Consider the following 23700-nt stretch of genomic DNA (forward strand, 5'->3'; position numbering starts at 1 on the left):
CTGTGCCAAAAAAAAGCAGTTTTCTATGCATTTCAGGGGTACTGTGGGGTTTTTTGAACCCCCAATTTTTTTATTGGCTGTGCCAAAAAAAAGCAGTTTTCTATGCATTTCAGGGGTACTGTGGGTTTTTTTGAACCCCCAATTTTTGTATTGGCTGTGCCAGAAAAAAGCAGTTTTCTATGCATTTCAGGGGTACTGTGGGGTTTTTTTATTTTTTTATTGGTTGTGCCAAAAAAAAGCAGTTTTCTATGCATTTCAGGGGTACTGTGGGGTTTTTTGAACCCCCAATTTTTTTATTGGCTTTGCCAAAAAAAAGCAGTTTTCTATGCATTTCAGGGGTACTGTGGGGTTTTTTGAACCCCCAATTTTTTTATTGGCTGTGCCAAAAAAAAAGCAGTTTTCTATGCATTTCAGGGGTACTGTGGGGTTTTTTGAACCCCCAATTTTTGTATTGGCTGTGCCAAAAAAAAAGCAGTTTTCTATGCATTTCAGGGGTACTGTGGGGTTTTTTGAACCCCCAATTTTTTTATTGGCTGTGCCAAAAAAAAGCAGTTTTCTATGCATTTCAGGGGTACTGTGGGGTTTTTTGAACCCCCAATTTTTTTATTGGCTGTGCCAAAAAAAAAGCAGTTTTCTATGCATTTCAGGGGTACTGTGGGGTTTTTTGAACCCCCAAATTTTTTTGACCTTTCTAGCGATTTGACCTTTGACCTTTTGACCTTTGACCTTTTGACCTTTGACCTTTTGACCTTTGACCTTTCTAGCGTTTTGGCAAAAAAAAAGCAGTTTTCTATGCATTTCAGGGGTACTGTGGGGTTTTTTGAACCCCCAATTTTTGTATTGGCTGTGCCAAAAAAAAGCAGTTTTCTATGCATTTCAGGGGTACTGTGGGGTTTTTTGACGCCCAATTTCTTTATTGGCTGTGCCAAAAAAAAGCAGTTTTCTATGCATTTCAGGGGTACTGTGGGGTTTTTTGACGCCCAATTTCTTTATTGGCTGTGCCAAAAAAAGCAGTTTTCTATGCATTTCAGGGGTACTGTGGGGTTTTTTGAACCCCCAATTTTTTTATTGGCTGTGCCAAAAAAAAGCAGTTTTATATGCATTTCAGGGGTACTGTGGGGTTTTTTGAACCCCCAATTTTTTGGACCTTTCTAGCGATTTGACCTTTGACCTTTTGACCTTTGACCTTTTGACCTTTGACCTTTCTAGCGTTTTGGCCAAAAAAAAGCAGTTTTCTATGCATTTCAGGGGTACTGTGGGGTTTTTTGAACCCCCAATTTTTTTATTGGCTGTGCCAAAAAAAAGCAGTTTTCTATGCATTTCAGGGGTACTGTGGGGTTTTTTTAACCCCCAATTTTTTTTGACCTTTCTAGCGATTTGACCTTTGACCTTTTGACATTTGACCTTTTGACCTTTGACCTTTTGACCTTTGACCTTTCTAGCGTTTTGGCAAAAAAAAACAGTTTTCTAAGCATTTCAGGGGTACTGTGGGGGTTTTTGAACCCCCAATTTTTTTATTGGCTGTGCCAAAAAAAAGCAGTTTTCTATGCATTTCAGGGGTACTGTGGGGTTTTTTGAACCCCCAATTTTTTTATTGGCTGTGCCAAAAAAAAGCAGTTTTCTATGCATTTCAGGGGTACTGTGGGGTTTTTTGAACCCCCAATTTTTTTATTGGCTGTGCCAAAAAAAAGCAGTTTTCTATGCATTTCAGGGGTACTGTGGGTTTTTTTGAACCCCCAATTTTTGTATTGGCTGTGCCAGAAAAAAGCAGTTTTCTATGCATTTCAGGGGTACTGTGGGGTTTTTTTATTTTTTTATTGGCTGTGCCAAAAAAAAGCAGTTTTCTATGCATTTCAGGGGTACTGTGGGGTTTTTTGAACCCCCAATTTTTTTATTGGCTGTGCCAAAAAAAAAGCAGTTTTCTATGCATTTCAGGGGTACTGTGGGGTTTTTTGAACCCCCAATTTTTGTATTGGCTGTGCCAAAAAAAAGCAGTTTTCTATGCATTTCAGGGGTACTGTGGGGTTTTTTGAACCCCCAATTTTTTTATTGGCTGTGCCAAAAAAAAAGCAGTTTTCTATGCATTTCAGGGGTACTGTGGGGTTTTTTGAACCCCCAAATTTTTTTGACCTTTCTAGCGATTTGACCTTTGACCTTTTGACCTTTGACCTTTTGACCTTTGACCTTTTGACCTTTGACCTTTCTAGCGTTTTGGCAAAAAAAAAAGCAGTTTTCTATGCATTTCAGGGGTACTGTGGGGTTTTTTGAACCCCCAATTTTTGTATTGGCTGTGCCAAAAAAAAGCAGTTTTCTATGCATTTCAGGGGTACTGTGGGGTTTTTTGACGCCCAATTTCTTTATTGGCTGTGCCAAAAAAAAGCAGTTTTCTATGCATTTCAGGGGTACTGTGGGGTTTTTTGAACCCCCAATTTTTTTATTGGCTGTGCCAAAAAAAAGCAGTTTTCTATGCATTTCAGGGGTACTGTGGGGTTTTTTGAACCCCCAATTTTTTTATTGGCTGTGCAAGCAGTTTTCTATGCATTTCAGGGGTACTGTGGGGTTTTTTGAACCCCCAATTTTTTTTGACCTTTCTAGCGATTTGACCTTTGACCTTTTGACCTTTGACCTTTTGACCTTTGACCTTTTGACCTTTGACCTTTCTAGCGTTTTGGCAAAAAAAAAACAGTTTTCTAAGCATTTCAGGGGTACTGTGGGGTTTTTTGAACCCCCAATTTTTGTATTGGCTGTGCCAAAAAAAAGCAGTTTTCTATGCATTTCAGGGGTACTGTGGGGTTTTTTGAACCCCCAATTTTTTTATTGGCTGTGCCAAAAAAAAGCAGTTTTCTATGCATTTCAGGGGTACTGTGGGGTTTTTTGAACCCCCAATTTTTGTATTGGCTGTGCCAAAAAAAAGCAGTTTTCTATGCATTTCAGGGGTACTGTGGGGTTTTTTGACGCCCAATTTCTTTATTGGCTGTGCCAAAAAAAAGCAGTTTTCTATGCATTTCAGGGGTACTGTGGGGTTTTTTGAACCCCCAATTTTTTTATTGGCTGTGCCAAAAAAAAGCAGTTTTCTATGCATTTCAGGGGTACTGTGGGGTTTTTTGAACCCCCAATTTTTTTATTGGCTGTGCCAAAAAAAAGCAGTTTTCTATGCATTTCAGGGGTACTGTGGGGTTTTTTGAACCCCCAATTTTTTTATTGGCTGTGCAAAAAAAAAGCAGTTTTCTATGCATTTCAGGGGTACTGTGGGGTTTTTTTAACCCCCAATTTTTTTATTGGCTGTGCCAAAAAAAAGCAGTTTTCTATGCATTTCAGGGGTACTGTGGGGTTTTTTGAACCCCCAATTTTTTGGACCTTTCTAGCGATTTGACCTTTGACCTTTTGACCTTTGACCTTTTGACCTTTGACCTTTCTAGCGTTTTGGCCAAAAAAAAGCAGTTTTCTATGCATTTCAGGGGTACTGTGGGGTTTTTTGAACCCCCAATTTTTTTATTGGCTGTGCCAAAAAAAAGCAGTTTTCTATGCATTTCAGGGGTACTGTGGGGTTTTTTTAACCCCCAATTTTTTTTGACCTTTCTAGCGATTTGACCTTTGACCTTTTGACATTTGACCTTTTGACCTTTGACCTTTTGACCTTTGACCTTTCTAGCGTTTTGGCAAAAAAAAACAGTTTTCTAAGCATTTCAGGGGTACTGTGGGGGTTTTTGAACCCCCAATTTTTTTATTGGCTGTGCCAAAAAAAAGCAGTTTTCTATGCATTTCAGGGGTACTGTGGGGTTTTTTGAACCCCCAATTTTTTTATTGGCTGTGCCAAAAAAAAGCAGTTTTCTATGCATTTCAGGGGTACTGTGGGGTTTTTTGAACCCCCAATTTTTTTATTGGCTGTGCCAAAAAAAAGCAGTTTTCTATGCATTTCAGGGGTACTGTGGGTTTTTTTGAACCCCCAATTTTTGTATTGGCTGTGCCAGAAAAAAGCAGTTTTCTATGCATTTCAGGGGTACTGTGGGGTTTTTTTATTTTTTTATTGGCTGTGCCAAAAAAAAGCAGTTTTCTATGCATTTCAGGGGTACTGTGGGGTTTTTTGAACCCCCAATTTTTTTATTGGCTGTGCCAAAAAAAAAGCAGTTTTCTATGCATTTCAGGGGTACTGTGGGGTTTTTTGAACCCCCAATTTTTGTATTGGCTGTGCCAAAAAAAAGCAGTTTTCTATGCATTTCAGGGGTACTGTGGGGTTTTTTGAACCCCCAATTTTTTTATTGGCTGTGCCAAAAAAAAAGCAGTTTTCTATGCATTTCAGGGGTACTGTGGGGTTTTTTGAACCCCCAAATTTTTTTGACCTTTCTAGCGATTTGACCTTTGACCTTTTGACCTTTGACCTTTTGACCTTTGACCTTTTGACCTTTGACCTTTCTAGCGTTTTGGCAAAAAAAAAAGCAGTTTTCTATGCATTTCAGGGGTACTGTGGGGTTTTTTGAACCCCCAATTTTTGTATTGGCTGTGCCAAAAAAAAGCAGTTTTCTATGCATTTCAGGGGTACTGTGGGGTTTTTTGACGCCCAATTTCTTTATTGGCTGTGCCAAAAAAAAGCAGTTTTCTATGCATTTCAGGGGTACTGTGGGGTTTTTTGAACCCCCAATTTTTTTATTGGCTGTGCCAAAAAAAAGCAGTTTTCTATGCATTTCAGGGGTACTGTGGGGTTTTTTGAACCCCCAATTTTTTTATTGGCTGTGCAAGCAGTTTTCTATGCATTTCAGGGGTACTGTGGGGTTTTTTGAACCCCCAATTTTTTTTATTGGCTGTGCCAAAAAAAAAGCAGTTTTCTATGCATTTCAGGGGTACTGTGGGGTTTTTTGAACCCCCAATTTTTTTTGACCTTTCTAGCGATTTGACCTTTGACCTTTTGACCTTTGACCTTTTGACCTTTGACCTTTTGACCTTTGACCTTTCTAGCGTTTTGGCAAAAAAAAAACAGTTTTCTAAGCATTTCAGGGGTACTGTGGGGTTTTTTGAACCCCCAATTTTTGTATTGGCTGTGCCAAAAAAAAGCAGTTTTCTATGCATTTCAGGGGTACTGTGGGGTTTTTTGAACCCCCAATTTTTTTATTGGCTGTGCCAAAAAAAAGCAGTTTTCTATGCATTTCAGGGGTACTGTGGGGTTTTTTGAACCCCCAATTTTTGTATTGGCTGTGCCAAAAAAAAGCAGTTTTCTATGCATTTCAGGGGTACTGTGGGGTTTTTTGACGCCCAATTTCTTTATTGGCTGTGCCAAAAAAAAGCAGTTTTCTATGCATTTCAGGGGTACTGTGGGGTTTTTTGAACCCCCAATTTTTTTATTGGCTGTGCCAAAAAAAAGCAGTTTTCTATGCATTTCAGGGGTACTGTGGGGTTTTTTGAACCCCCAATTTTTTTATTGGCTGTGCCAAAAAAAAGCAGTTTTCTATGCATTTCAGGGGTACTGTGGGGTTTTTTGAACCCCCAATTTTTTTATTGGCTGTGCAAAAAAAAAGCAGTTTTCTATGCATTTCAGGGGTACTGTGGGGTTTTTTTAACCCCCAATTTTTTTATTGGCTGTGCCAAAAAAAAGCAGTTTTCTATGCATTTCAGGGGTACTGTGGGGTTTTTTGAACCCCCAATTTTTTTATTGGCTGTGCCAAAAAAAAGCAGTTTTCTATGCATTTCAGGGGTACTGTGGGGTTTTTTGAACCCCCAATTTTTGTATTGGCTGTGCCAAAAAAAAGCAGTTTTCTATGCATTTCAGGGGTACTGTGGGGTTTTTTGAACCCCCAATTTTTTTATTGGCTGTGCCAAAAAAAGCAGTTTTCTATGCATTTCAGGGGTACTGTGGGGTTTTTTGAACCCCCAATTTTTGTATTGGCTGTGCCAAAAAAAAGCAGTTTTCTATGCATTTCAGGGGTACTGTGGGGTTTTTTGAACCCCCAATTTTTTTATTGGCTGTGCCAAAAAAAAGCAGTTTTCTATGCATTTCAGGGGTACTGTGGGGTTTTTTGAACCCCCAATTTTTTTATTGGCTGTGCCAAAAAAAAGCAGTTTTCTATGCATTTCAGGGGTACTGTGGGGTTTTTTGAACCCCCAATTTTTTTATTGGCTGTGCCAAAAAAAAGCAGTTTTCTATGCATTTCAGGGGTACTGTGGGGTTTTTTGAACCCCCAATTTTTTTATTGGCTGTGCCAAAAAAAAGGAGTTTTCTATGCATTTCAGGGGTTTTGACCTTTGACCTTTCTAGTGTTTTGACCTTTTGACCTTTGACCTTTCTAGCGTTTTGACCTTTGACGTTTTGATTGTTGACCTTTCTAGCGATTTGACCTTTGACCTTTTGACCTTTGACCTTTTGACCTTTGACCTTTCTAGCGTTTTGGCCAAAAAAAAGCAGTTTTCTATGCATTTCAGGGGTACTGTGGGGTTTTTTGAACCCCCAATTTTTTTATTGGCTGTGCAAAAAAAAAAGCAGTTTTCTATGCATTTCAGGGGTACTGTGGGGTTTTTTGAACCCCCAATTTTTTTTGACCTTTCTAGCGATTTGACCTTTGACCTTTTGACCTTTGACCTTGTGACCTTTGACATTTTGACCTTTGACCTTTCTAGCGTTTTGGCAAAAAAAAGCAGTTTTCTAAGCATTTCAGGGGTACTGTGGGGTTTTTTGAACCCCCAATTTTTTTATTGGCTGTGCCAAAAAAAAGCAGTTTTCTATGCATTTCAGGGGTACTGTGGGGTTTTTTGACGCCCAATTTCTTTATTGGCTGTGCCAAAAAAAAGCAGTTTTCTATGCATTTCAGGGGTACTGTGGGGTTTTTTGAACCCCCAATTTTTTTATTGGCTGTGCCAAAAAAAAAGCAGTTTTCTATGCATTTCAGGGGTTTTGACCTTTGACCTTTCTAGTGTTTTGACCTTTTGACCTTTGACCTTTCTAGCGTTTTGACCTTTGACGTTTTGATTGTTGACCTTTCTAGCGATTTGACCTTTGACCTTTTGACCTTTGACCTTTTGACCTTTGACCTTTCTAGCGTTTTGGCCAAAAAAAAGCAGTTTTCTATGCATTTCAGGGGTACTGTGGTTTTTTTTTTTTTTTTTTTGGCTGTGCCAAAAAAAAAGCAGTTTTCTATGCATTTCAGGGGTACTGTGGGGTTTTTTGAACCCCCAATTTTTTTATTGGCTGTGCCAAAAAAAAGCAGTTTTCTATGCATTTCAGGGGTACTGTGGGGTTTTTTTAACCCCCAATTTTTTTATTGTCTGTGCCAAAAAAAAGCAGTTTTCTATGCATTTCAGGGGTACTGTGGGGTTTTTTGAACCCCCAATTTTTTTATTGGCTGTGCCAAAAAAAAAGCAGTTTTCTATGCATTTCAGGGGTACTGTGGGGTTTTTTGAACCCCCAATTTTTTTTGACCTTTCTAGCGATTTGACCTTTGACCTTTTGACCTTTGACCTTTTGACCTTTGACCTTTTGACCTTTGACCTTTCTAGCGTTTTGGCAAAAAAAAGCAGTTTTCTAAGCATTTCAGGGGTACTGTGGGGTTTTTTGAACCCCCAATTTTTTTATTGGCTGTGCCAAAAAAAAGCAGTTTTCTATGCATTTCAGGGGTACTGTGGGGTTTTTTTAACCCCCAATTTTTTTATTGGCTGTGCCAAAAAAAAAGCAGTTTTCTATGCATTTCAGGGGTACTGTGGGGTTTTTTGAACCCCCAATTTTTGTATTGGCTGTGCAAAAAAAAAGCAGTTTTCTATGCATTTCAGGGGTACTGTGGGGTTTTTTGAACCCCCAATTTTTTTATTGGCTGTGCCAAAAAAAGCAGTTTTCTATGCATTTCAGGGGTACTGTGGGTTTTTTTTATTTTTTTATTGGCTGTGCCAAAAAAAAGCAGTTTTCTATGCATTTCAGGGGTACTGTGGGGTTTTTTGAACCCCCAATTTTTTTATTGGCTGTGCCAAAAAAAAGCAGTTTTCTATGCATTTCAGGGGTACTGTGGGGTTTTTTGAACCCCCAATTTTTTTATTGGCTGTGCCAAAAAAAAAGCAGTTTTCTATGCATTTCAGGGGTACTGTGGGGTTTTTTGAACCCCCAATTTTTTTTGACCTTTCTAGCGATTTGACCTTTGACCTTTTGACCTTTGGCCTTTTGACCTTTGACCTTTTGACCTTTGACCTTTCTAGCGTTTTGGCCAAAAAAAAGCAGTTTTCTAAGCATTTCAGGGGTACTGTGGGGTTTTTTGACGCCCAATTTCTTTATTGGCTGTGCCAAAAAAAAGCAGTTTTCTATGCATTTCAGGGGTACTGTGGGGTTTTTTGACGCCCAATTTCTTTATTGGCTGTGCCAAAAAAAAGCAGTTTTCTATGCATTTCAGGGGTACTGTGGGGTTTTTTGAACCCCCAATTTTTTTATTGGCTGTGCCAAAAAAAAAGCAGTTTTCTATGCATTTCAGGGGTTTTGACCTTTGACCTTTCTAGTGTTTTGACCTTTGACCTTTCTAGCGATGAAAAAAGCGCATCGTGGCATTTTGACCTTTCTAGCGATTTGACCTTTGACCTTTTGACCTTTGACCTTTTGACATTTGACCTTTCTAGCGTTTTGACCTTTGACGTTTTGATTTTTGACCTTTCTAGCGATTTGACCTTTGACCTTTTGACCTTTGACCTTTTGACCTTTGACCTTTTGACCTTTGACCTTTCTAGCGTTTTGGCCAAAAAAAAGCAGTTTTCTATGCATTTCAGGGGTACTGTGGGGTTTTTTGAACCCCCAATTTTTTTATTGGCTGTGCCAAAAAAAAGCAGTTTTCTATGCATTTCAGGGGTACTGTGGGGTTTTTTGAACCCCCAATTTTTTTATTGGCTGTGCCAAAAAAAGCAGTTTTCTATGCATTTCAGGGGTACTGTGGGGTTTTTTGAACCCCCAATTTTTGTATGTGCCAAAAAAAAGCAGTTTTCTATGCATTTCAGGTGTACTGTGGGTTTTTTTGAACCCCCAATTTTTTTATTGGCTGTGCCAAAAAAAAGCAGTTTTCTATGCATTTCAGGGGTACTGTGGGGTTTTTTGAACACCCAATTTTTTTTGACCTTTCTAGCGATTTGACCTTTGACCTTTTGACATTTGACCTTTTGACCTTTGACCTTTTGACCTTTGACCTTTCTAGCGTTTTGGCAAAAAAAAACAGTTTTCTAAGCATTTCAGGGGTACTGTGGGGGTTTTTGAACCCCCAATTTTTTTATTGGCTGTGCCAAAAAAAAGCAGTTTTCTATGCATTTCAGGGGTACTGTGGGGTTTTTTGAACCCCCAATTTTTTTATTGGCTGTGCCAAAAAAAAGCAGTTTTCTATGCATTTCAGGGGTACTGTGGGGTTTTTTGAACCCCCAATTTTTTTATTGGCTGTGCCAAAAAAAAGCAGTTTTCTATGCATTTCAGGGGTACTGTGGGTTTTTTTGAACCCCCAATTTTTGTATTGGCTGTGCCAGAAAAAAGCAGTTTTCTATGCATTTCAGGGGTACTGTGGGTTTTTTTTATTTTTTTATTGGCTGTGCCAAAAAAAAGCAGTTTTCTATGCATTTCAGGGGTACTGTGGGGTTTTTTGAACCCCCAATTTTTTTATTGGCTGTGCCAAAAAAAAAGCAGTTTTCTATGCATTTCAGGGGTACTGTGGGGTTTTTTGAACCCCCAAATTTTTTTGACCTTTCTAGCGATTTGACCTTTGACCTTTTGACCTTTGACCTTTTGACCTTTGACCTTTTGACCTTTGACCTTTCTAGCGTTTTGGCAAAAAAAAAGCAGTTTTCTATGCATTTCAGGGGTACTGTGGGGTTTTTTGAACCCCCAATTTTTGTATTGGCTGTGCCAAAAAAAAGCAGTTTTCTATGCATTTCAGGGGTACTGTGGGGTTTTTTGACGCCCAATTTCTTTATTGGCTGTGCCAAAAAAAAGCAGTTTTCTATGCATTTCAGGGGTACTGTGGGGTTTTTTGAACCCCCAATTTTTGTATTGGCTGTGCCAAAAAAAAGCAGTTTTCTATGCATTTCAGGGGTACTGTGGGGTTTTTTGAACCCCCAATTTTTTTATTGGCTGTGCAAGCAGTTTTCTATGCATTTCAGGGGTACTGTGGGGTTTTTTGAACCCCCAATTTTTTTATTGGCTGTGCCAAAAAAAAAGCAGTTTTCTATGCATTTCAGGGGTACTGTGGGGTTTTTTGAACCCCCAATTTTTTTTGACCTTTCTAGCGATTTGACCTTTGACCTTTTGACCTTTGACCTTTTGACCTTTGACCTTTTGACCTTTGACCTTTCTAGCGTTTTGGCAAAAAAAAAGCAGTTTTCTAAGCATTTCAGGGGTACTGTGGGGTTTTTTGAACCCCCAATTTTTTTATTGGCTGTGCCAAAAAAAAGCAGTTTTCTATGCATTTCAGGGGTACTGTGGGGTTTTTTGAACCCCCAATTTTTTTATTGGCTGTGCCAAAAAAAAAGCAGTTTTCTATGCATTTCAGGGGTACTGTGGGGTTTTTTGAACCCCCAATTTTTGTATTGGCTGTGCCAAAAAAAAGCAGTTTTCTATGCATTTCAGGGGTACTGTGGGGTTTTTTGACGCCCAATTTCTTTATTGGCTGTGCCAAAAAAAAGCAGTTTTCTATGCATTTCAGGGGTACTGTGGGGTTTTTTGAACCCCCAATTTTTGTATTGGCTGTGCCAAAAAAAAGCAGTTTTCTATGCATTTCAGGGGTACTGTGGGGTTTTTTGAACCCCCAATTTTTTTATTGGCTGTGCCAAAAAAAAGCAGTTTTCTATGCATTTCAGGGGTACTGTGAGGTTTTTTGAACCCCCAATTTTTTTATTGGCTGTGCAAAAAAAAAGCAGTTTTCTATGCATTTCAGGGGTACTGTGGGGTTTTTTGAACCCCCAATTTTTTTATTGGCTGTGCCAAAAAAAAGCAGTTTTCTATGCATTTCAGGGGTACTGTGGGGTTTTTTGAACCCCCAATTTTTTTATTGGCTGTGCCAAAAAAAAGCAGTTTTCTATGCATTTCAGGGGTACTGTGGGGTTTTTTGAACCCCCAATTTTTGTATTGGCTGTGCCAAAAAAAAGCAGTTTTCTATGCATTTCAGGGGTACTGTGGGGTTTTTTGAACCCCCAATTTTTTTATTGGCTGTGCCAAAAAAAGCAGTTTTCTATGCATTTCAGGGGTACTGTGGGGTTTTTTGAACCCCCAATTTTTGTATTGGCTGTGCCAAAAAAAAGCAGTTTTCTATGCATTTCAGGGGTACTGTGGGGTTTTTTGAACCCCCAATTTTTTTATTGGCTGTGCCAAAAAAAAGCAGTTTTCTATGCATTTCAGGGGTACTGTGGGGTTTTTTGAACCCCCAATTTTTTTATTGGCTGTGCCAAAAAAAAGCAGTTTTCTATGCATTTCAGGGGTACTGTGGGGTTTTTTGAACCCCCAATTTTTTTATTGGCTGTGCCAAAAAAAAGCAGTTTTCTATGCATTTCAGGGGTACTGTGGGGTTTTTTGAACCCCCAATTTTTTTATTGGCTGTGCCAAAAAAAAGCAGTTTTCTATGCATTTCAGGGGTTTTGACCTTTGACCTTTCTAGTGTTTTGACCTTTTGACCTTTGACCTTTCTAGCGTTTTGACCTTTGACGTTTTGATTGTTGACCTTTCTAGCGATTTGACCTTTGACCTTTTGACCTTTGACCTTTTGACCTTTGACCTTTCTAGCGTTTTGGCCAAAAAAAAGCAGTTTTCTATGCATTTCAGGGGTACTGTGGGGTTTTTTGAACCCCTAATTTTTTTATTGGCTGTGCAAAAAAAAAAGCAGTTTTCTATGCATTTCAGGGGTACTGTGGGGTTTTTTGAACCCCCAATTTTTTTTGACCTTTCTAGCGATTTGACCTTTGACCTTTTGACCTTTGACCTTGTGACCTTTGACATTTTGACCTTTGACCTTTCTAGCGTTTTGGCAAAAAAAAAGCAGTTTTCTAAGCATTTCAGGGGTACTGTGGGGTTTTTTGAACCCCCAATTTTTTTATTGGCTGTGCCAAAAAAAAGCAGTTTTCTATGCATTTCAGGGGTACTGTGGGGTTTTTTGACGCCCAATTTCTTTATTGGCTGTGCCAAAAAAAAGCAGTTTTCTATGCATTTCAGGGGTACTGTGGGGTTTTTTGAACCCCCAATTTTTTTATTGGCTGTGCCAAAAAAAAAGCAGTTTTCTATGCATTTCAGGGGTTTTGACCTTTGACCTTTCTAGTGTTTTGACCTTTTGACCTTTGACCTTTCTAGCGTTTTGACCTTTGACGTTTTGATTGTTGACCTTTCTAGCGATTTGACCTTTGACCTTTTGACCTTTGACCTTTTGACCTTTGACCTTTCTAGCGTTTTGGCCAAAAAAAAGCAGTTTTCTATGCATTTCAGGGGTACTGTGGGGTTTTTTTTTTTTTTTTTGGCTGTGCCAAAAAAAAAGCAGTTTTCTATGCATTTCAGGGGTACTGTGGGGTTTTTTGAACCCCCAATTTTTTTATTGGCTGTGCCAAAAAAAAGCAGTTTTCTATGCATTTCAGGGGTACTGTGGGGTTTTTTTAACCCCCAATTTTTTTATTGTCTGTGCCAAAAAAAAGCAGTTTTCTATGCATTTCAGGGGTACTGTGGGGTTTTTTGAACCCCCAATTTTTTTATTGGCTGTGCCAAAAAAAAGCAGTTTTCTATGCATTTCAGGGGTACTGTGGGGTTTTTTGAACCCCCAATTTTTTTATTGGCTGTGCCAAAAAAAAGCAGTTTTCTATGCATTTCAGGGGTACTGTGGGGTTTTTTGAACCCCCAATTTTTTTATTGGCTGTGCCAAAAAAAAGCAGTTTTCTATGCATTTCAGGGGTACTGTGGGGTTTTTTGAACCCCCAATTTTTTTATTGGCTGTGCCAAAAAAAAGCAGTTTTCTATGCATTTCAGGGGTTTTGACCTTTGACCTTTCTAGTGTTTTGACCTTTTGACCTTTGACCTTTCTAGCGTTTTGACCTTTGACGTTTTGATTGTTGACCTTTCTAGCGATTTGACCTTTGACCTTTTGACCTTTGACCTTTTGACCTTTGACCTTTCTAGCGTTTTGGCCAAAAAAAAGCAGTTTTCTATGCATTTCAGGGGTACTGTGGGGTTTTTTGAACCCCTAATTTTTTTATTGGCTGTGCAAAAAAAAAAGCAGTTTTCTATGCATTTCAGGGGTACTGTGGGGTTTTTTGAACCCCCAATTTTTTTTGACCTTTCTAGCGATTTGACCTTTGACCTTTTGACCTTTGACCTTGTGACCTTTGACATTTTGACCTTTGACCTTTCTAGCGTTTTGGCAAAAAAAAAGCAGTTTTCTAAGCATTTCAGGGGTACTGTGGGGTTTTTTGAACCCCCAATTTTTTTATTGGCTGTGCCAAAAAAAAGCAGTTTTCTATGCATTTCAGGGGTACTGTGGGGTTTTTTGACGCCCAATTTCTTTATTGGCTGTGCCAAAAAAAAGCAGTTTTCTATGCATTTCAGGGGTACTGTGGGGTTTTTTGAACCCCCAATTTTTTTATTGGCTGTGCCAAAAAAAAAGCAGTTTTCTATGCATTTCAGGGGTTTTGACCTTTGACCTTTCTAGTGTTTTGACCTTTTGACCTTTGACCTTTCTAGCGTTTTGACCTTTGACGTTTTGATTGTTGACCTTTCTAGCGATTTGACCTTTGACCTTTTGACCTTTGACCTTTTGACCTTTGACCTTTCTAGCGTTTTGGCCAAAAAAAAGCAGTTTTCTATGCATTTCAGGGGTACTGTGGGGTTTTTTTTTTTTTTTTTGGCTGTGCCAAAAAAAAAGCAGTTTTCTATGCATTTCAGGGGTACTGTGGGGTTTTTTGAACCCCCAATTTTTTTATTGGCTGTGCCAAAAAAAAGCAGTTTTCTATGCATTTCAGGGGTACTGTGGGGTTTTTTTAACCCCCAATTTTTTTATTGTCTGTGCCAAAAAAAAGCAGTTTTCTATGCATTTCAGGGGTACTGTGGGGTTTTTTGAACCCCCAATTTTTTTATTGGCTGTGCCAAAAAAAAAGCAGTTTTCTATGCATTTCAGGGGTACTGTGGGGTTTTTTGAACCCCCAATTTTTTTTGACCTTTCTAGCGATTTGACCTTTGACCTTTTGACCTTTGACCTTTTGACCTTTGACCTTTTGACCTTTGACCTTTCTAGCGTTTTGGCAAAAAAAAGCAGTTTTCTAAGCATTTCAGGGGTACTGTGGGGTTTTTTGAACCCCCAATTTTTTTATTGGCTGTGCCAAAAAAAAGCAGTTTTCTATGCATTTCAGGGGTACTGTGGGGTTTTTTTAACCCCCAATTTTTTTATTGGCTGTGCCAAAAAAAAAGCAGTTTTCTATGCATTTCAGGGGTACTGTGGGGTTTTTTGAACCCCCAATTTTTGTATTGGCTGTGCCAAAAAAAAGCAGTTTTCTATGCATTTCAGGGGTACTGTGGGGTTTTTTGAACCCCCAATTTTTTTATTGGCTGTGCCAAAAAAAGCAGTTTTCTATGCATTTCAGGGGTACTGTGGTTTTTTTTTATTTTTTTATTGGCTGTGCCAAAAAAAAGCAGTTTTCTATGCATTTCAGGGGTACTGTGGGGTTTTTTGAACCCCCAATTTTTTTATTGGCTGTGCCAAAAAAAAGCAGTTTTCTATGCATTTCAGGGGTACTGTGGGGTTTTTTGAACCCCCAATTTTTTTATTGGCTGTGCCAAAAAAAAGCAGTTTTCTATGCATTTCAGGGGTACTGTGGGGTTTTTTGAACCCCCAATTTTTTTTGACCTTTCTAGCGATTTGACCTTTGACCTTTTGACCTTTGGCCTTTTGACCTTTGACCTTTTGACCTTTGACCTTTCTAGCGTTTTGGCCAAAAAAAAGCAGTTTTCTAAGCATTTCAGGGGTACTGTGGGGTTTTTTGACGCCCAATTTCTTTATTGGCTGTGCCAAAAAAAAGCAGTTTTCTATGCATTTCAGGGGTACTGTGGGGTTTTTTGACGCCCAATTTCTTTATTGGCTGTGCCAAAAAAAAGCAGTTTTCTATGCATTTCAGGGGTACTGTGGGGTTTTTTGAACCCCCAATTTTTTTATTGGCTGTGCCAAAAAAAAGCAGTTTTCTATGCATTTCAGGGGTTTTGACCTTTGACCTTTCTAGTGTTTTGACCTTTGACCTTTCTAGCGATGAAAAAAGCGCATCGTGGCATTTTGACCTTTCTAGCGATTTGACCTTTGACCTTTTGACCTTTGACCTTTTGACATTTGACCTTTCTAGCGTTTTGACCTTTGACGTTTTGATTTTTGACCTTTCTAGCGATTTGACCTTTGACCTTTTGACCTTTTGACCTTTTGACCTTTGACCTTTTGACCTTTGACCTTTCTAGCGTTTTGGCCAAAAAAAAAGCAGTTTTCTATGCATTTCAGGGGTACTGTGGGGTTTTTTGAACCCCCAATTTTTTTATTGGCTGTGCCAAAAAAAAGCAGTTTTCTATGCATTTCAGGGGTACTGTGGGGTTTTTTGAACCCCCAATTTTTTTATTGGCTGTGCCAAAAAAAGCAGTTTTCTATGCATTTCAGGGGTACTGTGGGGTTTTTTGAACCCCCAATTTTTGTATGTGCCAAAAAAAAGCAGTTTTCTATGCATTTCAGGTGTACTGTGGGTTCTTTTGAACCCCCAATTTTTTTATTGGCTGTGCCAAAAAAAAGCAGTTTTCTATGCATTTCAGGGGTACTGTGGGGTTTTTTGAACCCCCAATTTTTTTATTGGCTGTGCCAAAAAAAGCAGTTTTCTATGCATTTCAGGGGTACTGTGGGGTTTTTTGAACCCCCAATTTTTGTATTGGCTGTGCCAAAAAAAAGCAGTTTTATATGCATTTCAGGGGTACTGTGGGGTTTTTTGAACCCCCAATTTTTTGGACCTTTCTAGCGATTTGACCTTTGACCTTTTGACCTTTGACCTTTTGACCTTTGACCTTTTGACCTTTGACCTTTCTAGCGTTTTGGCCCAAAAAAAGCAGTTTTCTATGCATTTCAGGGGTACTGTGGGGTTTTTTGAACCCCCAATTTTTTTATTGGCTGTGCCAAAAAAAAGCAGTTTTCTATGCATTTCAGGGGTACTGTGGGGTTTTTTGAACCCCCAATTTTTTTATTGGCTGTGCCAAAAAAAAGCAGTTTTCTATGCATTTCAGGGGTACTGTGGGGTTTTTTGAACCCCCAATTTTTTTATTGGCTGTGCCAAAAAAAAGCAGTTTTCTATGCATTTCAGGGGTACTGTGGGGTTTTTTGAACCCCCAATTTTTTTATTGGCTGTGCCAAAAAAAAGCAGTTTTCTATGCATTTCAGGGGTACTGTGGGGTTTTTTGAACCCCCAATTTTTTTATTGGCTGTGCCAAAAAAAAGCAGTTTTCTATGCATTTCAGGGGTACTGTGGGGTTTTTTGAACCCCCAATTTTTTTATTGGCTGTGCCAAAAAAAAGCAGTTTTCTATGCATTTCAGGGGTACTGTGGGGTTTTTTTTATTTTTTTATTGGCTGTGCCAAAAAAAAGCAGTTTTCTATGCATTTCAGGGGTACTGTGGGGTTTTTTGAACCCCCAATTTTTTTGACCTTTCTAGCGATTTGACCTTTGACCTTTTGCCTTTGACCTTTTGACCTTTGACCTTTGACCTTTCTAGCGTTTTGGCCAAAAAAAGCAGTTTTCTATGCATTTCAGGGGTACTGTGGGGTTTTTTGAACCCCCAATTTTTGTATTGGCTGTGCCAAAAAAAAAGCAGTTTTCTATGCATTTCAGGGGTACTGTGGGGTTTTTTGAACCCCCAATTTTTGTATTGGCTGTGCCAAAAAAAAAGCAGTTTTCTATGCATTTCAGGGGTACTGTGGGGTTTTTTGAACCCCCAATTTTTTTATTGGCTGTGCCAAAAAAAAGCAGTTTTCTATGCATTTCAGGGGTACTGTGGGGTTTTTTGAACCCCCAATTTTTTTATTGGCTGTGCCAAAAAAAAGCAGTTTTCTATGCATTTCAGGGGTACTGTGGGGTTTTTTGAACCCCCAATTTTTTTATTGGCTGTGCCAAAAAAAAGCAGTTTTCTATGCATTTCAGGGGTACTGTGGGGTTTTTTGAACCCCCAATTTTTTTATTGGCTGTGCCAAAAAAAAGCAGTTTTCTATGCATTTCAGGGGTACTGTGGGGTTTTTTGAACCCCCAATTTTTTTATTGGCTGTGCCAAAAAAAAGCAGTTTTCTATGCATTTCAGGGGTACTGTGGGGTTTTTTGAACCCCCAATTTTTTTATTGGCTGTGCCAAAAAAAAGCAGTTTTCTATGCATTTCAGGGGTACTGTGGGGTTTTTTGAACCCCCAATTTTTTTATTGGCTGTGCCAAAAAAAAGCAGTTTTCTATGCATTTCAGGGGTACTGTGGGGTTTTTTGAACCCCCAATTTTTTTATTGGCTGTGCCAAAAAAAAGCAGTTTTCTATGCATTTCAGGGGTACTGTGGGGTTTTTTTTATTTTTTTATTGGCTGTGCCAAAAAAAAGCAGTTTTCTATGCATTTCAGGGGTACTGTGGGGTTTTTTGAACCCCCAATTTTTTTATTGGCTGTGCCAAAAAAAAGCAGTTTTCTATGCATTTCAGGGGTACTGTGGGGTTTTTTGAACCCCCAATTTTTTTATTGGCTGTGCCAAAAAAAAAGCAGTTTTCTATGCATTTCAGGGGTACTGTGGGGTTTTTTGAACCCCCAATTTTTTTGACCTTTCTAGCGATTTGACCTTTGACCTTTTGCCTTTGACCTTTTGACCTTTGACCTTTGACCTTTCTAGCGTTTTGGCCAAAAAAAGCAGTTTTCTATGCATTTCAGGGGTACTGTGGGGTTTTTTGAACCCCCAATTTTTGTATTGGCTGTGCCAAAAAAAAAGCAGTTTTCTATGCATTTCAGGGGTACTGTGGGGTTTTTTGAACCCCCAATTTTTTTATTGGCTGTGCCAAAAAAAAAGCAGTTTTCTATGCATTTCAGGGGTACTGTGGGGTTTTTTGAACCCCCAATTTTTTTATTGGCTGTGCCAAAAAAAAGCAGTTTTCTATGCATTTCAGGGGTACTGTGGGGTTTTTTGAACCCCCAATTTTTTTATTGGCTGTGCCAAAAAAAAGCAGTTTTCTATGCATTTCAGGGGTACTGTGGGGTTTTTTGAACCCCCAATTTTTTTATTGGCTGTGCCAAAAAAAAGCAGTTTTCTATGCATTTCAGGGGTACTGTGGGGTTTTTTGAACCCCCAATTTTTTTATTGGCTGTGCCAAAAAAAAGCAGTTTTCTATGCATTTCAGGGGTACTGTGGGGTTTTTTGAACCCCCAATTTTTTTATTGGCTGTGCCAAAAAAAAGCAGTTTTCTATGCATTTCAGGGGTACTGTGGGGTTTTTTGAACCCCCAATTTTTTTATTGGCTGTGCCAAAAAAAAGCAGTTTTCTATGCATTTCAGGGGTACTGTGGGGTTTTTTGAACCCCCAATTTTTTTATTGGCTGTGCCAAAAAAAAGCAGTTTTCTATGCATTTCAGGGGTACTGTGGGGTTTTTTTTATTTTTTTATTGGCTGTGCCAAAAAAAGCAGTTTTCTATGCATTTCAGGGGTACTGTGAGGTTTTTTGAACCCCCAATTTTTTTATTGGCTGTGCCAAAAAAAAGCAGTTTTCTATGCATTTCAGGGGTACTGTGGGGTTTTTTGAACCCCCAATTTTTTTATTGGCTGTGCCAAAAAAAAAGCAGTTTTCTATGCATTTCAGGGGTACTGTGGGGTTTTTTGAACCCCCAATTTTTTTGACCTTTCTAGCGATTTGACCTTTGACCTTTTGCCTTTGACCTTTTGACCTTTGACCTTTGACCTTTCTAGCGTTTTGGCCAAAAAAAGCAGTTTTCTATGCATTTCAGGGGTACTGTGGGGTTTTTTGAACCCCCAATTTTTGTATTGGCTGTGCCAAAAAAAAAGCAGTTTTCTATGCATTTCAGGGGTACTGTGGGGTTTTTTGAACCCCCAATTTTTTTATTGGCTGTGCCAAAAAAAAAGCAGTTTTCTATGCATTTCAGGGGTACTGTGGGGTTTTTTGAACCCCCAATTTTTTTATTGGCTGTGCCAAAAAAAAGCAGTTTTCTATGCATTTCAGGGGTACTGTGGGGTTTTTTGAACCCCCAATTTTTTTATTGGCTGTGCCAAAAAAAAGCAGTTTTCTATGCATTTCAGGGGTACTGTGGGGTTTTTTGAACCCCCAATTTTTTTATTGGCTGTGCCAAAAAAAAAGCAGTTTTCTATGCATTTCAGGGGTTTTGACCTTTGACCTTTCTAGTGTTTTGACCTTTGACCTTTCTAGCGATGAAAAAAGCGCATCGTGGCATTTTGACCTTTCTAGCGATTTGACCTTTGACCTTTTGACCTTTGACCTTTTGACCTTTGACCTTTCTAGCGTTTTGACCTTTGACCTTTTGAACCCCCAATTTTTGTATTGGCTGTGCAAAAAAAAAAGCAGTTTTCTATGCATTTCAGGGGTACTGTGGGGTTTTTTGAAACCCCAATTTTTTTATTGGCTGTGCCAAAAAAAAGCAGTTTTCTATGCATTTCAGGGGTACTGTGGGGTTTTTTTAACCCCCAATTTTTGTATTGGCTGTGCCAAAAAAAAGCAGTTTTCTATGCATTTCAGGGGTACTGTGGGGTTTTTTGAACCCCCAATTTTTTTATTGGCTGTGCCAAAAAAAAAGCAGTTTTCTATGCATTTCAGGGGTACTGTGGGGTTTTTTGAACCCCCAATTTTTGTATTGGCTGTGCCAAAAAAAAGCAGTTTTCTATGCATTTCAGGGGTACTGTGGGGTTTTTTGAACCCCCAATTTTTGTATTGGCTGTGCCAAAAAAAGAAGCAGTTTTCTATGCCAAAAAAAAGCAGTTTTCTATGCATTTCAGGGGTACTGTGGGGTTTTTTGAACCCCCAATTTTTTTATTGGCTGTGCAAAAAAAAAGCAGTTTTCTATGCATTTCAGGGGTACTGTGGGGTTTTTTGAACCCCCAATTTTTTTTGACCTTTCTAGCGATTTGACCTTTGACCTTTTGACCTTTTGACCTTTGACCTTTTGACCTTTGACCTTTCTAGCGTTTTGGCAAAAAAAAAAAGCAGTTTTCTAAGCATTTCAGGGGTACTGTGGGGTTTTTTGAACCCCCAATTTTTGTATTGGCTGTGCCAAAAAAAAGCAGTTTTCTATGCATTTCAGGGGTACTGTGGGGTTTTTTGAACCCCCAATTTTTTTATTGGCTGTGCCAAAAAAAAGCAGTTTTCTATGCATTTCAGGGGTACTGTGGAGTTTTTTGAACCCCCAATTTTTTTATTGGCTGTGCCAAAAAAAGCAGTTTTCTATGCATTTCAGGGGTACTGTGGGGTTTTTTGAACCCCCAATTTTTGTATGTGCCAAAAAAAAGCAGTTTTCTATGCATTTCAGGTGTACTGTGGGTTTTTTTGAACCCCCAATTTTTTTATTGGCTGTGCCAAAAAAAAGCAGTTTTCTATGCATTTCAGGGGTACTGTGGGGTTTTTTGAACCCCCAATTTTTTTATTGGCTGTGCCAAAAAAAAGCAGTTTTCTATGCATTTCAGGGGTACTGTGGGGTTTTTTGAACCCCCAATTTTTGTATTGGCTGTGCCAAAAAAAAGCAGTTTTCTATGCATTTCAGGGGTACTGTGGGGTTTTTTGAACCCCCAATTTTTTTATTGGCTGTGCCAAAAAAAAAGCAGTTTTCTATGCATTTCAGGGGTACTGTGGGGTTTTTTGAACCCCCAATTTTTTTATTGGCTGTGCCAAAAAAAAGCAGTTTTCTATGCATTTCAGGGGTACTGTGGGGTTTTTTGAACCCCCAATTTTTGTATTGGCTGTGCCAAAAAAAAAGCAGTTTTCTATGCATTTCAGGGGTACTGTGGGGTTTTTTGAAACCCCAATTTTTTTATTGGCTGTGCCAAAAAAAAGCAGTTTTCTATGCATTTCAGGGGTACTGTGGGGTTTTTTGAACCCCCAATTTTTGTATTGGCTGTGCCAAAAAAAAGCAGTTTTCTATGCATTTCAGGGGTACTGTGGGGTTTTTTGAACCCCCAATTTTTTTATTGGCTGTGCCAAAAAAAAAGCAGTTTTCTATGCATTTCAGGGGTACTGTGGGGTTTTTTGAACCCCCAATTTTTTTATTGGCTGTGCCAAAAAAAAAGCAGTTTTCTATGCATTTCAGGGGTACTGTGGGGTTTTTTGAAACCCCAATTTGTTTGACCTTTCTAGCGATTTGACCTTTGACCTTTTGACCTTTGACCTTTTGACCTTTGACCTTTGACCTTTCTAGCGTTTTGGCCAAAAAAAGCAGTTTTCTATGCATTTCAGGGGTACTGTGGGGTTTTTTGAACCCCCAATTTTTGTATTGGCTGTGCCAAAAAAAAGCATTTTTCTATGCATTTCAGGGGTTTTGACCTTTGACCTTTCTAGTGTTTTGACCTTTGACCTTTCTAGCGATGAAAAAAGCGCATCGTGGCATTTTGACCTTTCTAGCGAGTTGACCTTTGACCTTTTGACCTTTGACCTTTTGACCTTTGACCTTTCTAGCGTTTTGACCTTTGACGTTTTGATTTTTGACCTTTCTAGCGATTTGACCTTTGACCTTTTGACCTTTGACCTTTTGACCTTTGACCCTTCTAGCGTTTTGGCCAAAAAAAAGCAGTTTTCTATGCATTTCAGGGGTACTGTGGGGTTTTTTGCACCCCCAATTTTTTTATTGGCTGTGCCAAAAAAAAGCAGTTTTCTATGCATTTCAGGGGTACTGTGGGGTTTTTTGAAGCCCCAATTTTTTTATTGGCTGTGCCAAAAAAAAAACAGTTTTCTATGCATTTCAGGGGTACTGTGGGGTTTTTTGATTTTTTTATTGGCTGTGCCAAAAAAAAGCAGTTTTCTATGCATTTCAGGGGTACTGTGGGGTTTTTTGAACCCCCAATTTTTTTATTGGCTGTGCCAAAAAAAAGCAGTTTTCTATGCATTTCAGGGGTACTGTGGGGTTTTTTGAACCCCCAATTTTTTTATTGGCTGTGCCAAAAAAAAGCAGTTTTCTATGCATTTCAGGGGTACTGTGGGGTTTTTTGAACCCCCAATTTTTTTATTGGCTGTGCCAAAAAAAAGCAGTTTTCTATGCATTTCAGGGGTTTTGACCTTTGACCTTTCTAGTGTTTTGACCTTTTGATTGTTGACCTTTCTAGCGATTTGACCTTTGACCTTTTGACCTTTGACCTTTTGACCTTTGACCTTTCTAGCGTTTTGGCCAAAAAAAAGCAGTTTTCTATGCATTTCAGGGGTACTGTGGGGTTTTTTGAACCCCCAATTTTTTTATTGGCTGTGCCAAAAAAAAAAGCAGTTTTCTATGCATTTCAGGGGTTTTGACCTTTGACCTTTCTAGTGTTTTGACCTTTGACCTTTCTAGCGATGAAAAAAGCGCATCGTGGCATTTTGACCTTTCTAGCGATTTGACCTTTGACCTTTTGACCTTTGACCTTTTGACCTTTGACCTTTCTAGCGTTTTGACCTTTGACCTTTTGAACCCCCAATTTTTGTATTGGCTGTGCAAAAAAAAAAGCAGTTTTCTATGCATTTCAGGGGTACTGTGGGGTTTTTTGAAACCCCAATTTTTTTATTGGCTGTGCCAAAAAAAAGCAGTTTTCTATGCATTTCAGGGGTACTGTGGGGTTTTTTGAACCCCCAATTTTTGTATTGGCTGTGCCAAAAAAAAGCAGTTTTCTATGCATTTCAGGGGTACTGTGGGGTTTTTTGAACCCCCAATTTTTTTATTGGCTGTGCCAAAAAAAAAGCAGTTTTCTATGCATTTCAGGGGTACTGTGGGGTTTTTTGAACCCCCAATTTTTTTATTGGCTGTGCCAAAAAAAAGCAGTTTTCTATGCATTTCAGGGGTACTGTGGGGTTTTTTGAACCCCCAATTTTTGTATTGGCTGTGCCAAAAAAAAAGCAGTTTTCTATGCATTTCAGGGGTACTGTGGGGTTTTTTGAAACCCCAATTTTTTTATTGGCTGTGCCAAAAAAAAGCAGTTTTCTATGCATTTCAGGGGTACTGTGGGGTTTTTTGAACCCCCAATTTTTGTATTGGCTGTGCAAAAAAAAAGCAGTTTTCTATGCATTTCAGGGGTACTGTGGGGTTTTTTGAACCCCCAATTTTTTTATTGGCTGTGCCAAAAAAAAGCAGTTTTCTATGCATTTCAGGGGTACTGTGGGGTTTTTTGAACCCCCAATTTCTTTATTGGCTGTGCAAAAAAAAAGCAGTTTTCTATGCATTTCAGGGGTACTGTGGGGTTTTTTGAACCCCCAATTTGTTTGACCTTTCTAGCGATTTGACCTTTGACCTTTTGACCTTTGACCTTTTGACCTTTGACCTTTCTAGCGTTTTGGCCAAAAAAAGCAGTTTTCTATGCATTTCAGGGGTACTGTGGGGTTTTTTGAACCCCCAATTTTTGTATTGGCTGTGCCAAAAAAAAGCAGTTTTCTATGCATTTCAGGGGTTTTGACCTTTGACCTTTCTAGTGTTTTGACCTTTGACCTTTCTAGCGATGAAAAAAGCGCATCGTGGCATTTTGACCTTTCTAGCGAGTTGACCTTTGACCTTTTGACCTTTGACCTTTTGACC

This window comes from Electrona antarctica (assembly GCF_951216825.1).
Source record: "Electrona antarctica genome assembly, chromosome: 18".
In the NCBI taxonomy this organism is placed as follows: domain Eukaryota; kingdom Metazoa; phylum Chordata; class Actinopteri; order Myctophiformes; family Myctophidae; genus Electrona; species Electrona antarctica.